General features: G+C 47.8%; 1 protein-coding gene across 1 annotated transcript in view; it reads right to left on the bottom strand.

Annotated features, from left to right (window-relative positions):
* The window catches only part of PTPRT (protein tyrosine phosphatase receptor type T), a 1,046,874-nt gene that overhangs the window by 159,052 nt on the left and 871,613 nt on the right, over positions 1-16,209 (bottom strand). The window lies entirely within an intron of this gene.

The raw sequence follows: 16,209 nt of genomic DNA, 5'->3' as shown, positions 1-16,209 counted from the left end.
GGAACTACGGTTTGATTCTTAGGTTCATGGAATTATTCCAAATCCTACTTCATTTTTTTAGGTAAATGGTGAAAACAACAGCTTTGTGTAAGGGTAACACAATTCAAAGCAATGGATTTTTAAAGATAAAAATATAACATTTTCATTTTGTGCCTTATATGAAACAAATGGTGGGCATGAAAGGGAATTGCCTGTGTTCAAAAATGCTTATACCTGCTAACTCCATTTTTGGATTTAATACTGCTGCTACGTGCTCTGCCAGCTACCAACACACTGACTTGATTCCACATCAAGGAAGACTGAGACCTGGGCACTTACTATACCCTCAGCCCTGTGCTGGGCTATTTCATGGATCTGGCTTGGCCAATCCTTGCAAATATTCCCTAAAGTATATGTTGATTGTCCCATTTTGTAGATGAGAAAACAAAGGGAACTTGCTAAAAGTTGTATGGCTGATAAAGCTCAGGGCCAGGATTCCACAGGTTTTCTGACTCTAAGTCTAGGTCTCAAAAGTCAGAAGCCTTGAATTCAACTTTTAAGTCCCTAGTTCCTCAATCCTTCTCCTCCCAGACAACCACTTAGCTAATGCCATAGCAGAAGCGAGGAGCTGAAGAATGCCTAAGCCCAGCCTCTTCATACAATGCACTGGGACAGAGGCAACCTCTCGTCGCAGAAACCTGTGTGAACCTTCTGGAATGTGGTCCTGGACCAGCTCCGTGAATTCTTTCCAATGACGCCATATTGTGTGAGACAGCTTAAATCCAAAGCATCCTTTCCCTGACCCATCCCTACTTTTCTACCACATCAGCACCAGCTCATTCTTTATCAGTGACACCACCTTCCCTGGTTGCCCCAGGAGCATTCCTCTCTCTCTTCTCTAAATTCTGATAACACTGTGTACCACTTGGTACAGATCTCAATGTGCTGATATTATTAGTTATTTGTTTCCCCAACTGTCTCCTCCAGTGGTTTGCAAGCTCCTCAGGGGTGAGATGAAGCATGCTTTATCTTTGTTTCCTCATGTTAGCACAGGATCTGGCTTGTAATTGGTGTTACCTTAATGTTTGTGGTGGTTTAATACTTAGCTGAAGGGATGACATCTCTGCCCACACACATTTGTTCTCATGAAACCAAATTGAGTTTCTCCTTTTTTTTAGCCATGTGTTCACAGAACTCAGCTGAGCTGAAGGGATGCTAATGCCCAGAGACTATGATTCTGATTCTCCAAACTCATGGTTGTTTCAGAACAGTCCTTCAGCACATCCCGTCTCCTGCTTAAGAGAGTCAAGTGTTTCCTTTACCACAGCACTTTCCCAGACTCTCTTGTAACTTAGAGAAGCCAAGTTTACTTAGTCAAGTCTCCCTAGTGGGAACAGCCAGTCTTCAAGAATAGGGGTTGTGTCCTAGTCATCTCTCTTAAGCCAGTGTCTAGCACAAGGTTCCCTCCTCATCACTGTTGGTTTACAGATGATGGCTGAAAGACAGAAAGGCTAGTGGACCTCAGCTGTTTGCTTCATTTATTCATTCAATCAGTCATTAATTTGCTACTGAGCACCCATGTTCTATGTGCCCAACTATGCTATCAATGGGGTCAGAGATCCTTCTCCTGGAAGGATTTACAAATAAGGATTTTATTCAGGTCCCCTCAGCAGCTAAAGACAAACCCAGCTCGCCAAATCGCAGGACAGTCTGAGCAGGCTCTGCCTATCTACAGCCAGAGAATTCTTGGGGGAGGCGGTCAACCTGACCTCTTAAGTAGGGCTGGTCTCACATTCCAGAGCGCAGGCAGGTCCCGAGTAGCCCCCATTTTCTCGTTTGGAGACAAGATTTCTGAGATATGTCTAGTCCCGAAGACAGAGAACACGACTAAGCATAAAGGAGGCTGAGCACCTCAGACCATAATTTCCTCAACAGCGTCAGAGCCTCTTTAATTTGGATTTGGAGGAAGAGTTGGCTCTGGAGTGTTCACTCACTGATGTATTAATAGCTGAATGTAATGCCTGCTAGGAGGTCCTATTCTAGAGACCAGGGCACAAAGGCAAAGCCATGGAGAGGAGCCTGTTGCCCTGGGAACACTGTTAATTGCTTGGTCTAATGAGATTCACACTTCATTCCTTCAATGAATAATCACAAGTACCCACTGTATGCCGGGCATTCAGTAATACAATAGTGAGCAAAACAGGCACAGTCCCTGCCCTCAAAGAGCCTACAGCTAGTGGTGAGTGGGACTGAGGGAACAGAATTAATAAAGAATCAATAAGGGACTTCCCTGGTGGCACAGTGGTTAAGAATCCACCTGCCACTGCAGGGGACATGGGTTCCATCCCTGGTCTGGGAAGATCCTACATGCCGTCGAGCAACTAAGCCGATGCACCACGACTACTGAGCCTGCGCTCTAGAGCCTGCGAGTCACAACTATTGATCCCACGTGCTGCAACTACTGAAGCCCACACATCTAGAGCCCGTGCTCCGCAACAAGAGATGCCACCGCAATGAGAAGCCCACACACCACAACGAAGAGAAGCCCCCGCTCCCCGCAACTAGAGAAAGCCCACGTATAGCAACGAAGACCCAACTCAGCCAATAAATAAATAAATAAATTTATAAAAAAATCAATAAGAGTAAGCTTTCAACTCTGTTAAGGATTAGAATAGAGAGGTACATAACGTATCATTGGGAAATGAATCACTTCCAGGAGGAAGTGGCCAGTGGGGTGGGCTCCAAGGGAGGACAGGCTATAACTAGGCAAAGAGAGCATGAGAGGAGCACGCGGGGGCAGCAGCGGAAACAGCAGTGGCCGAGGCCATGTGATGGAGACAAGGAGCCTGGTGCATTCAAGACATGAAAGAACCGTGAGGGTGAAAGACAGGAAGAGCACGGTGAGAGCAGCTGGTGAGGGCAGCGGGGGCCAGTCCATGCAGGACACTGTAGGCCACAACGCGAGCTCTTGTTTTTTACCCCAGGAAACACAGGGAGTCATTTAAGTGTTGTTCATGGGGCCACGATATGGTCAGATTTGTACTTCCAACAGATGGTTCCAATTTCTTTGAGAAGCCAAAGTGGATTGGAGGGATGCATCTTGAAGCCATTATAGTCATCCAGATGGGAGAGAACAGTTGCTTGATAGGTGACAGCAGTGAACAGTGAAGATAGAAAAATGCAATAAAAGAGATAATTACCTGAAACTGAGATAAATAAAACCTGTTGATGGACGGGATACAGGGCATAAGGGAAAGAGAACTGAACTCTGGAGCATGGCCGTAACACAGTGAATAATGATGATGCTTAAAGGTTCAAGAAACAATTAAAAAGGAATCGAGTTAAAAGGAAAATATATGTGTTTGGGGCATTTTGAGCTTGTGAGATATTCTAGAAAAGCAGGCAGTTAAAAATGCAGGTCTGACGCTCTTAAAGGAGGTCTAAGCTGGAAGTAAAAATGTGAGAGTCATATGCACCTAGATGGTATTTGAAGGATGGCGGTTGATGAAGTTATCCTGGGAGAGAATGAAGAGGGGATGAAGAAGCACACCTAGATAGAGACTTGAGGGTCTGCAGTGTTCAGTGAGCGGGCAGAGGAAAATAAGCCCACAGGAGACAGAGAAGGAGTGGCCAGACATGTAAGAAAATACCCTGCAGAGGACAGTGTCCCAGAGCCAGGGGAAGAGAGTGCTTCTTCACAAGGGAAGGAGAAATCAGCTGTGTCAAATGCTGCTCCTAGCATAGAATCAAGCTCCCCACCCAAAGGAAGGCGAAGATCCTGGATGAGTGCTAGAAAACCTTTCCCAAGTAAATTGTAAGATGTTCCTAAACAGAGGAGCTTCAGTGGTGACCATGAATCAACAGTGGACCATACCCGAGGGTCACAGAGGAACATCCTAGACATTCAGAGAGGCCTTCTGAAAGGCCACCGCCCAGCAGTTCGGACAAATTCCATGAGTTCAGCTAACAGGCATCTGAGCTGAAATCCCAGACCCTACACAGGGAGGTTATTACAAGCAGCCATGCGTGGCTGGTCCAACTAGATTTCAGATACAGGAAATGCCCTGGGATATGGTAAGTGCTACTTCCGCTTCAGCATCCTTTTAAGGACATCAGCTCTAGCCACTGGAGGCACGTGCCTCTGTTCACAAGGGAAGCCTGTTGACAGTGTTCAAAGGTGACACAGATGTTGAGAAACTGGCTCTGGGACCAAAGGCCAGACAGCATTCCCATGTGGCTCCTACCTCTGAGAGGAAGAAGAGAGGGGCAGAGACAGAGGATGGGCTAGTCCTGCTCCTGCTGTAGAGTCAGGAGTGTGTCCACGGGGCTCAAGTCATAAGTGCAGATGAAAACCTGCAATAGATATTCCAGGGAAGCACATCCGGAGGCTGGCCTCCTAGCAATGCAACCAGGTCTTTCAGGCAGGTACTGAGCACGTCATCAAACAGAAGCTCAGTTATAACTACTTTTTTAAAATTTAGCCCGAATGTATCAGTGCATTACTGGGCGCCAAAAAATGTGCGAATAAGCACTTTTCGTATATGAACTCATTTAATCCTCATGAAACTTGACACAGAAGATGCTAGTTTTATTTTCCCTTTTATTTAGATTAGGAAACTTCACAAATGCGTCAAGTGACTTGTCCAAAGCCATATAACTGGTGCGTTTCAGAGCTGGGATTCTGCCTGCAAGGTTCACCCCCTTATTGTTACAATGAACTGTCCTTGATGGAGTTATTGTTAAGGAAATGCCAGCCCTGGGTCTGCCTAGAGTTGGCCATCTGACTGGAAATCCAAGGGGGCTGGAAGCTCATTAGCGATAGGGTAACTGCATTACTCTTGCCGTAAGCCCACCCTTTTCATGAGAGTCAAACATAGTATCAGTCCCCAGTCCCTAAGAAACTCTGTCTCTGGCCTTGGGCAACTTCTGTCTACAAGGCAGGGACCAGAAGTCTGAGGATGGAGAGAGGGGAGGGATTTGCATGCATCCTCTTCATCTCTGCCCTCCACTGGGAGCCACCTGAGACTAGTCCAAATCAGAAGTGGCAAGTAGGCACCAGGTGGCACACTTATCCAATTGGAGCAGCTTCAAGGCTCTACTTGAGTCCCCTGTGTGATGCAGTCATCAAAAACAATCTTGTGAACTCAGCCTGCGCTGATGGGAGACTGCTGTTTCTAACATGAGGTTGCACGCCCACCCTTACACGCCAGCCAGCAGTGCCCTCCATGCTCTGAGCATTCCCAAAGGCTGAGACAGTTTTCTCAAAGCAGCTGCCGCTGCCCCCTGCCCTTGACTAACTTGACTATTTCCGTGAAAGCTACGGTGGCTCAGAATCCAGTTCCCTCCTAGCTCCAGCTCAGAGGCCACATCTGGCTTTCAATGTGCTACCTATCAACTCCTGCATATGGAAAACTGGCACCCGAGGCAGGGCTCTTGGTCTCTTGAAGTCTGCCTCCCTTCCTCAATATTTGTTCCATATACAGGGCCCAGGTACCATGTTCATCTCCTCCCAACCCCCAGCCTCCTCCTGTGGTACCAAACAACCATCCCAGTTTATATTCCCCAGGGACTCCTGAGCCCCAACAAGCACAACGCTTCTCTGTTCCACTCTGTACTAGTCAGACCACTCCGGTGAGGCTTGTTCATTTGTGGACCGCAACCCCTGAGGACCTGCAGGGTGAAGGCAGGCCAAGAGATTTACCACTCAGAGTGTGGTCCAATGACCAGAAGCATCAGCATCAAATGAGAACTTACTACAAATGTAGATTCTCGGTCCCCACACCAGATCTGCTGAATCAGCTCCGGCATTTTACAAGGTCTCTAGGTGATTCTGGTGCACATAAAAATCAGACATCATTGACTCTGGAGGAATGGCAGTCAGAATTGGGAGTTTTTTTAGCTTAGAGAAGGGAAGATTCAGATGAGACAATTTTTGCCTTAAAAAAGTTGAAAGGCCATTGGGGAAGATGGAATGGATTTAGTCCCTTTAATTTTAAAAAGCAGAGCTAATATCAACAGGTAAGTGACAAGCGTAGATTAGGGGGCAACAAAAGGAAAGGCTTTAATGTGGAAGTGCTACCCAGCTGAGGCTAAAGCCCAGTCCTTTTTGATACAGTGTTATGATGTAGCAAAGAGTATGAAAGAAGCCATGGTTCCCAAGTCCCACTTAAGAGTCAGCCCTCCCTTTTACCTGCCCACTCTGTCTCCACCTGTTCTCACCTCCTCGGCTTCCTGGATGCTTAGCCAAACCCTTAACACCTCACTTTCATGGGATGCTAACCTTTCTTCTCTGCTTATTGACCCTACCTTCCACCTCAACCCAGCATCCCTTAATTACAGTGATACCCATGCTCTGAGTGAAATTCTCCCTGTCATCTTTAGATCTGTAAGACTCCAGTGGGGCTCTATCCCCCAAACCCCCAAGCTACCCACAATGGTAGCAGAATGTGTCACCAACAATGAAGGGCACTGTCTGGGCACTCACTGTGCTCTCCAGCAAGCAGAAGGGACTACGTGCCCTCTTATACCCCTTTGGATGATGAGAAGCTATAGTTTTATAAGATCAGTCAAGAGCAATGGGTTTCAAATTAGAAATACGTGAGCTTGCACCCAGACTCCATCCCTAACTAGTTGTGTGACCTTGATCAAAGCTGTTAACCACAGCATGATTTGATATCCTCATTTGTAAAATAGGGAGTAAATGACAAGTTCACAGGAATTCCTAGGAATCAAATGCAATAACGGAGGTAAAAACCCTTAGTAAACTCTGAGAATCTGCTCACATACGTGGCGTAATGATGGCACAGCCGTGGAACTGGTTCTAGGTGGTAGCAGGGCTTCTTGTGTCTGTAAAACGCGGGTACACTGTGGGGGCTGGGGGGCTGTCTCCTGGAAACCTGCTGCCCAGCTTCACCCAATCCTTAGGATGAAGGCAGGTAGAGCCCCCAGAGTGATGCACTTGTCTTTCCTCCTATAGGCAAGGCCGGTATCAGGTTTCCATCCAGAGGACTTAATGGCAGCAATAACATCATTTGGCAACAAGGGATTAATAATTCTTTCCCAAAGTACTCTCACTGGCTACAACGCTAATTCTATAGCTTTACTTCAGAGAATTTCCCCTGTAAAGATATGGAGCAAAAATAGAAGTTGCAGATAAAGAACATCTAATTGCAACTGATAAAACCAAGCCAATTCCAGCGGATGTATAACTCATGCTGGTGATCATTGCTGATGGCAAAGAAAGGAAGCTGGCTCTTGGGGACACAATTCCTAAAAGCTATAGTCTTTCAAATACACAGTCGCCTCTTAGCTATCCAAGGGCATTTATCCCCACATCTTACTGTGCTGGCAGTTTACACCCATCTATTTAATGACTTCTTTTGTTGAAGAGTTTTTTCTGTCTTTACTCAGGCTTTCCATGTATCTGGCACCCAGTAGAGAAACCTTTGAAATCCTGACTCTGAGCTGCTACCTCTATGCCAGTGAAGGTTTTAATCGCAGGTATCTCTGATTATGGGGGGGTTTTGCCAAGAGGAGGCAGCAGGAGAAGATGAGGAAGCTGGGCCAGTTTCTGGCTCTTCTCAAGTCAGGTATGCACCATATCGTTTCTTGCATTTCCTGGAAGTGAATTCTCAGAATGGTAGGCTATTTTTAAGATGGAATTGAAGTCCAAGATAGGAGAGAAGTTGGTGGGAAAGCATCTGGATACTTCATTAGATTCAAGCCTCTAGACTTTACAAATTGCATCCCAAGGCATTGAGAGCATTTGTAATTGTGATCACGAACTACTTTGGCAGTCTTTGAGGATTGAAATTGTAGTGAACAGGAGGGGTGCGGGAAGCCTGGGGAGAAACAAATGCTGTTGTTGACTTTTTTTTTTTTTTATGGAAAAATGTAGATTCCAGATATTTCACACAAGTAAGTGTGATGTTGATACAGGAAAAAATATAGACTGGATGATTAAATCAGATTTTTTTTCCTTACCATTTACTAAAGGAGGGACTAATCACTAGAAACCAACCAGCACAGGATCCACATCAGTCACCATCCAACCAGGAAAAGGGAAACTGCTCCAAACATTTAAAATGGAGCAAAACTGACTAGAGAATTGGTACCCAGGGGTCAGGAGAGGATGGTGAGGCAACCCAGGGGTAGCAATCTCAGGAGCCATTACCCAGCCCAGATGAGAGAGACAAAGTCTCATCAGAGCCCTAGAAGTGAGGGCCACCTAACAGAACTGAACTCCAGTAGACCTATGGGAGAATTGCAGCCACAGAGGGGACACGGTTATTGCCAAAGAAGGGGCCTGAGGCCAAGAGAGAGAAGGCTTCTCCTTCCTCTCACTCTACAATTCCTGTCTCCTATTGGCCACACCCAGACACCTGTTGACACGGGGCCCAGGAAACACAGTCTATGGTGGTCATCTGCACAGCAGAGGGAAGCAAAGGATGGATGTGAGGCCAAATGGGCCAAGGGCCAGCATGGGTTTCCTATGAACACATGATGCTAGGTTCATATCATTGCCACTTTTGAGAGGTGTCTGGACTTGTAAATCAGGAGGAATGTCCAGTACTGTGTCTTCACTGCAGAAAGTCAAGCCCAAGCTGCAGAAATTGTGACTGGCTTTCAGGACAGCCAGGTGTTACATCGTATCCAGAAGATGGTAACAGTGGAGTCAGGATACCTGACCACATGTCAAACAGCCATATTATTAACAATAGAGTTAAAACATATTTGGAGCTGTTACTACAAGCCAGGCTGCCATGTTAAGCCCTTCCCATATGCTATCCCTTTTAATCGTCACTACAACCCTACAAAGCAGGTTCTATCATTATACCCATTTCAGAGATGGGGAAACTGAGGCTTAGAGAGACTAAGTAACAGAAGCCAGTGGCAGAGACTGGGTTTGAAACCTGGCAGTCTGGTACAGAGTTTATTCTCTTTAAACCACTATACTATTCTGCCACTTCTCCAATAAATAGGGGAAGGGATTGTTCAGCAGAGAAATCTGGCTGCCTTTCCTCAAAATTCTGGAAGGAAGAATCAGACGGGTAGTTTAGGGGATCCTTAGGGGATCTAGAACCTTATCTTGACCAGCCAGACTAAGATGTCTTTGTATTTATGGCCGTCCCTGCTGAGTTTGCCACCCGCTGTATCATGCGGTTCTATTTCATACCTGCTTTTCTTGAATATTACCTCCCCTCATGCCCTCCCACCAATATATCACATTCTAATATCTAAGGGATTGATGAACATGCCATGTGAATCATGTTATATGGGCCAAATTATACAGACTTTGCTCAAATGATATTTAAACTTGACCTTTTTAACTTAAGTTCCCCCATCCTTTTCACTTTCCCTGTACATCAACCATCATCTCCAAGCCCTTCATACATTGAATTTAGTTTTATTATTAATCTCTGGGCTTTCTCTATCATATCTTTCTTGATATTTAGCAATCAAAGCACCCCATATAATCCCACAGGGTGACAAGCAAGCTCAAGTTTAGGTGACTGTTTTCTGCTTTATTTCCAATACTCTTTCTTCGATCTCACAATGACTAATTTTTAAAAATCGCTGACTACCTCCCCCACACCTCAGAACAATGCCTCCCTCTCTAGATCTGGTTGATAATGGGCTACTTGAGAAGGATTATTCCATCATTCTTCCAAGTGACATCACCTAGGATGTTTCTCAAGTAATAAATAAATTGCCTCAATTCATCATATGACAGTAATTGCTTTTAGCCAAGATTTAACTCAAAGTCAATGTCAAGTAGCTAGAAAACACTACAGAGACTCAGGTTCTTCAAAGATAGCTCTACCCTTGCTGGGGAAGACCATTTAATAAGTACTGAATTAAGTGTAAAAAAGATACAGATTTCTAATATCCCAGACTCCCTCAATATTACCTAGCCAGTCCTAAGAGGCTGGAACTGACTTCATCAAAACCTATACAACTAAAACTGCTAAATATTGCTGACAGAGGTTGCCCTTTCTTTTTCAGCCTTAAATGCAGGTTAGCACCCTGTGAGATGGGAAGAGCTTTAATTGATTGTTTGAAAGCACTCTGGCCACTCAAATAAATTGTCCCTCTAGTGCTGATTTGGCTTGGTTGCATGCATCTCCTGGGTCTGTGTTTCCAGGTGGACCTTGTTTTACACAACAAATGCTCTGTGTAGGTCAAATTCTAATACAGCCGTATTACAGACAGTAGGCAAGTGGCTATACAAGATCCTCATGGTGCAACTCTTCTGGGTGCGAGGAAACTTTTATTCTAAGAATTTTTTGTGCATTCAAAATGTAGCATAATAGACTTATTTAAGAGCAGTCATGCCCGGTGGATGCCAGCCGTTGTCATTACAGACACATCCCTTGGAAGGCATGCCCTTTCAAGGGCTTCACTGTTGACTGCTGGGCTGAGAAGCCATTTCTACTTCCCCATGGTCTTGGTTGCTCCCTCTTGCACCCGGGGCAGCCTGGAGCATGAGTGTTGGACCCTAGCGTGGGGCCAGACTGGGACTGTAAGCTCGAGTTGGGGGTGACATTTCTAAGAAGCCAGAGGTCGGTGCACTTTGTAAACCGGCTTAGGTATCGGGCCACAAGTTAGGGTTAAAGACAGGGATGTGGCTGAAGTTGGGGTCAAATCTGAAGGAGGGGTCAGGAGCCAGCCTGAGGCTGAGGTTCAGGAGCATGTGTTGGTCAGTCTGCACCCACGGTGAAGGGTTAGCCTATGCTTAAACCTATGCTTGGACTTGGCCAGAAATAAAAATTTCTCCATGGCCATGGAACTGGACAAAGCTAAGTGATTTCCAAATGGACTAGACCCATTCCCTTGACATCATTAGCACCCAATCAACCCTTGGCCACAGGGGAAGAGTCCTAGATACTGCCTGATGTGAGTGGTGCTGGGCATGCGAGGTGATTGGGAGACCATCCTGCTGTCTGAGAACTCACCATGTAGTGGCAGAGACAAGTGCGCAAGCTGAAAATCAAAGCTCAGTGTGAGGTCTGTCCAGTGAAGGCTGTGTATGACTCTGCTGAGGCAAAACTAGACCCCAAGCTTGATTTCTGTATGTCATCAGTGGTGTGGGGCACATCATGGACATCCCTAAGACCACCCAGCGGCCTCCTCCCTCCCCTCCCCACCCTGGCTCTCTGTGGTCCAGATGAAGCCTGCCCTGCAAATGAGAATACAGGGGCCGCGTCAGCTCAGCACCGACAGTGCCAGCTCCCTGCTTGCAGAACTTGTGCGTTGAGCCTGGAGCCCTGGGGGCTCAAAGCTGCTTAGCTGCGGGAGAGAGGAGTACCCGGGGCCTGCGCTGGGGATTAAGGATTTACTCTGAAGAGCAGATGTAAGAGAGGAGAACACACACTCTTTCGGATGCCCTGCGGCACAGTGACAGTCCCTTTAGACTTTCTCCGGCAGCCGGTGTGAGAGAGCGAACCGTCACGCTGAATGGATTCTTAACTCTTCCTGCAGAGTTCAGAACAGTCCTGAGCAGCGGTGGAACAAGGGAAGCCTTCACAGGAGCAGTCAGTGTACAGGCAGCACAAAAGCCTACCAGGGATGGTCTACAGGTCAAACGATGCCAGGACAACGAGAACAGCCTGGTTGGTGAGGCAGAGGCCCAGGCCACGGCGTGACCAGCAGCAGATGCTAAGACTATTCAAACGCAGGAGGCCCATCACAGAGGGGAGGGTCAGAGTCACAGAGTGGAGACCCGCTGTGAGCCAAACGCAGAGTCTAGTCAACATGAAGAGCCCACAGCGGGGACAGGGTGGGCCAAAGGGATTCTCTGGGATGGAAACTCTTGGTCTTGGTCACCTTGAGGTCTGTTCGCTGTAAAGGCACAGCTCTGGAAGGTGGACCCGTCTGCTGCCCAGTGCTCAGGATCACTGCATGTCTAAGTGTGTTAGTTTCCTAAGGTTGTAATAAAGTACCACAACCAAGGTGGCTTAAACAACAGAAATTTAGAGGCTAGAAGTTTTAAATCAAGGTGTCAGCGGGGCCACCCTGAGACCCTGAGTAGAATCCTTCTTGCCTCTTCTAGCTGCCGGCATCTGCTGGCAACCCCTGGCACTCCTGGGCCTGTAGATGCATCCTGCCAATATCTGCTTCTTCCTCACAGAGGTTCTACTTGTGTGTCTGTCTTCACCTGATGTTTTCCTCTTCTTGTAAGGACACCAGTCATATTGGATTTGGGTCTACCTTCATGACTTCACCTTAACTAATCATATCTGCAAAGACATTCTTTCTAAATAAGATCACCTTCACGGGAACTGGGGGTTAGTGCCGCTTCAACACGTCTTTTGTGAGAGACACAACTCAACCCCTAACCCCAGGTTAAACTGAGTCATGATACAAGCAGCCTGGGAAGGGGCTGTAGATGGGAAGGAGGTCTTAGCATTTCACTCAGTAAAATCAAACACAAATGGAGTCCCATGGAGAGCACACGGGAAGAGGAATGGGAGACTCCTGCTTGGTCATGGGCTGAGCATAAGAGTAGACTTCTGGAAGGACAGTATGTCCTGGCTTTACTTGTCTGAACAGCACAGCAATATCCACCAGGGGCCCAGGTGTCCCTAAGGCTCTTGCTCAGAAATGTAACCCAATTCTTTCCAACTGATTTTGGCCAAATTGACCCCATATGGGGTGACCACAGTACCTGCCCTGAAGGGGCAGGAAAGGGGAGGGGAAGAAAAGATTTGCCCAGCTGGGGCAGCTCTGCCCAGATCATGTCTCTGGAACACGCAGCTTACCACGTATCAGGGTGCCTGGAAAGGAGAGAAGGCTCGTGGGAGGCAGCGAGAGAAATCTATAGCAGGGATTAGTGAAAGCACGAGCAGGATCAGAGAGAAGACGCAGCACGGAATTCAGATTAGCGCCACGCAGCTGAGTGCGGGTAATAAAACCAGCAGTGGGAGCCGCATCGATTGCTGCGATTCCAGCCAAATCCACCATGAACATGTTTTCTTTCTTCCAGCCTTTGCCCCTTGGCTTTTGAAAGCAGAAACATTGAATCGCCATGTTCTGTATTAAAAGCTGATCTACCCCCCTCTCCCTAAAGGATGGCTAGAAGAGCAGCTCTGCTATTAGTAAAGATGACAGAAGGAAGAAGCTGAGGTCCGGAATGTTTGCAGGGTCTGTTCTTGCTCACATGGACACAGAGTCTGGGGACAGGTCTCTCTGTGATGCCCAAGCTTCCTGCTCCCAGCCCGAGCTCTCCTGGGTTTCAGCACCATGTGGGCCCAGGCTGGGTACTGGGCTCAGCGGGGCTGGACCAGTGGATGTAGGGGAACCCTATTCAAAGACTCCAGAGAATCAGTCTCTAGGAAGTTTGGCAGATGGGGCTGCATGAAGTTCAAACACTGGATTGAAAACCAGTGCTCAGTGACTCACAATAAACCTAACAAAATGGTAGATGGGGGGAGGGGGGTTGAACCATCACGGGGTGGGGGCTGAGGGTGGGGTGGGTGGCGTCCCATGCCTGGCACATGCTCTATCAATGTTGACTACCCACTCATTCATTAGTCCACTCGTGCATGGGGCCAGGTGAACGAGCACCATATATGTGCTGGGCAGAGGGTACGAGGGGACAGAAACCAAACGGCTCTAAGACAAGGGCTTGTGACGCGAATGTGTGCCCTGTTGGAGAGGACCCCTCGCTCAGGGCTGAGGGGGGTCCTCTGTGCCCACGGGCCTGGCCTGTTGACCATCTTCTTTAGGTGCAGCCTGAGACAGCGGGGATCCGGGAAGGCTCTGCAGAGATCACGCTGCCTGAACTCCATCCTAGAGGGTGAGTAAGGCAGGCCAGGGAGGGAAAGGATCCACCAGAGGGAGCAGAGTGATAAGGCAGGTCCCATGTACATAACCAGTGTCAGTGCTGCCCTGGGTACCAAGGAGGAAACAGAGGTGGGGAGACAGGGAAGGGACAGCGACCAGAAAGAAAGGGCCTTTGATTCAGGTTAATTGTCCTCGAGCACAAACGGAGCCTTGGGAGCATCTTAATCAGGATCAGACTCTTATTTCTGGGTAATAACTTGGCTTCAGTGGAGCATACATTGGAAGGGACCCGTGTGACAATAGGGAGACCAGTTTGGAAGCTGTTACACCAATCTGATCAAGACTTCATATATATATCAAACATGAGTAGCTGCAGTGAGCAAGAAGGGAGAGATGCAAGAAAGATTTGAGAGGCAATATTGGACAGATCTGATGACTAACTGAATATTGAAGATGGTGACAGAGAGGTCAAGGATGACGCTAGGTTTCTGAATCTGAATTGAATGGCAGTTTGGATAGCAGACTGGAGACTGATTTCTCCTTGGTCTAAGGAGAATATCCCAAGAGAGAAAACGGTGTGGCGAGAGCCTCAGTCTTACATGCCCCTTGCTTGGATGCTTGTTTTATAGGAAGCATAGACATTCACACGCTATGGAGAACACTCTACAGGGATGGGGCACCCCAGAAAGATGCCTTGGTCTTCTGCACTGTCTATTGATTCCACTGGGAGCTTGGTAACAGAAGCTGGCAGCCAGAATGATGCACCAAGAGCCTGGTGTCTGTCAAGTTGTGAACATCTATTGTAAAACAATTGACAAAGGTGACACGCTGGTGCCCTTGACTGAATACTAGCTTTCTTCCCTGCTCTGTGGAGCCTGCCTGCAGCCACTTGAGCAGCCAAATGGAAGAACTGAGGAGGATCTGCGGTGACCACCCAGCGCCTGATCGTCACCTGCCTCCCTGCCCCTAATCTGCAGAAGTAACCCCAGACTGTGCTCTGGGACCAACTGAAGCCCTGGTCAAGGGGAACTGGAGGGTGTTCAGGTCAAGGTAACTTCAGCATTGTCCTGCCCCTCTCTCCACCCTGCTCTTGCTTTGGGCCATCTCTGCAGCTGAGGTTGCCGTGCTGTTGTGTCCAGCTTCCCACTTTGTACATCCCAATTCCCTAATGAGCCCTGGTTTGTGAATCCTGCTTGGCATTTTAGGTGCCTTGGGCCTAGGGTTCAGATGGGTTCTTACCTCTCACCCCCATCCCCTATGTTTCTCAGGCTGGGCCATAGTTGTGGCCCAGCCACCTGCCTGAATGTCACCACTGGCCAGCTTGCCAGCTTCCCTCCTCTCTGGACCTCAGTTTCCTCATCTGTAAAATGGGTTTAGGATAATAATGCCAGCACAAGTCTAAGTACTTAAAGTGTCTTTCTCACGTATTCCTCTCAACAACCAGCAATTATCAGTATCCCCATTTTGCAGACAAGGAAACAAACTGTGTAATGTCTCTGAGGCTCAAAGTCCCACAGCTAGTACGTGATGCAGTTTTTGAGGCACAGTCCTGGATGATGGCAGTTCTCGGTTCCTGGCACATAATAGGTGCTCACTAATACTGGCTGTGGCATAGAGCATAGCAGGTAAGATTACAAACTTTCTAGATACCTGGGTTCAAATCCTGTGTCATCATTCCCAAGTTGTGTGATTTTCAGTCACCGAAGCCTCAGATTCCTTATTTATAAAATATGGTTTCTTTATCTATATAATGAGAGTGATAATGGTACCCTACATGGTAGAGTTGTTGAGAAGTTTCAGTACATTAATCCTATGAAACCTTCAGCACATTCCATGGGAGGTCTGTAACACAGAGCTGCTGTTTGCTTGTTCTTTTCATCATGTTGGACACCCCTGGTGCCGCTGTCCCCCTGAGCTGCCACCGCTCCCCTGCCAGCCTGGCAGGCTGCGCTCCCACTGGCTGCCCTCTACCTCTCTCCACCAAGCACAGCCCTGTCACGGCAGCTGCACAGGTTTAAGCCTTTTCTGGAGAGCTTCATCCGGTCTTCCTGCCTCCAGCTCTTGTCCTCACACCATCCGTCAACGCCTACCAGAGGCCGTAACCTCCCTGCAAGGGCTGCTCACTCCCCAGGACATCCAAGCCTGCCAGGGGCACCAGGTATCCTGCTGGGCCTTCCCTAAGGCGGCCGTGCTGCTTCCCCATCTGCTCTCAGCCCCACAGCCTTGCCCCAAAGGCTCAAATTCTTTCTACCTGGATCCAAGAATTATAAGACATCCCTGGGAAGGTTGCTTTAGAGGCAGTTAGCGGCAGAGCAGTCCCAGAGAGCACATTATGGCCTGAATCCTGTCACTGTGGCAAGGCCCTGATTTAAAGAATTGTCAGGAAGAGAAGAGCAGAGAGTTTTAACATGGAGTGCAGGGGAAGGAAGGATAGAATGGAGTTGC

Source organism: Hippopotamus amphibius, chromosome 12 (assembly GCF_030028045.1).
Source record: "Hippopotamus amphibius kiboko isolate mHipAmp2 chromosome 12, mHipAmp2.hap2, whole genome shotgun sequence".
In the NCBI taxonomy this organism is placed as follows: domain Eukaryota; kingdom Metazoa; phylum Chordata; class Mammalia; order Artiodactyla; family Hippopotamidae; genus Hippopotamus; species Hippopotamus amphibius.
Note: the sequence above shows the minus strand (reverse complement) of the source record. Positions and strands in the feature narration are given on the sequence as shown.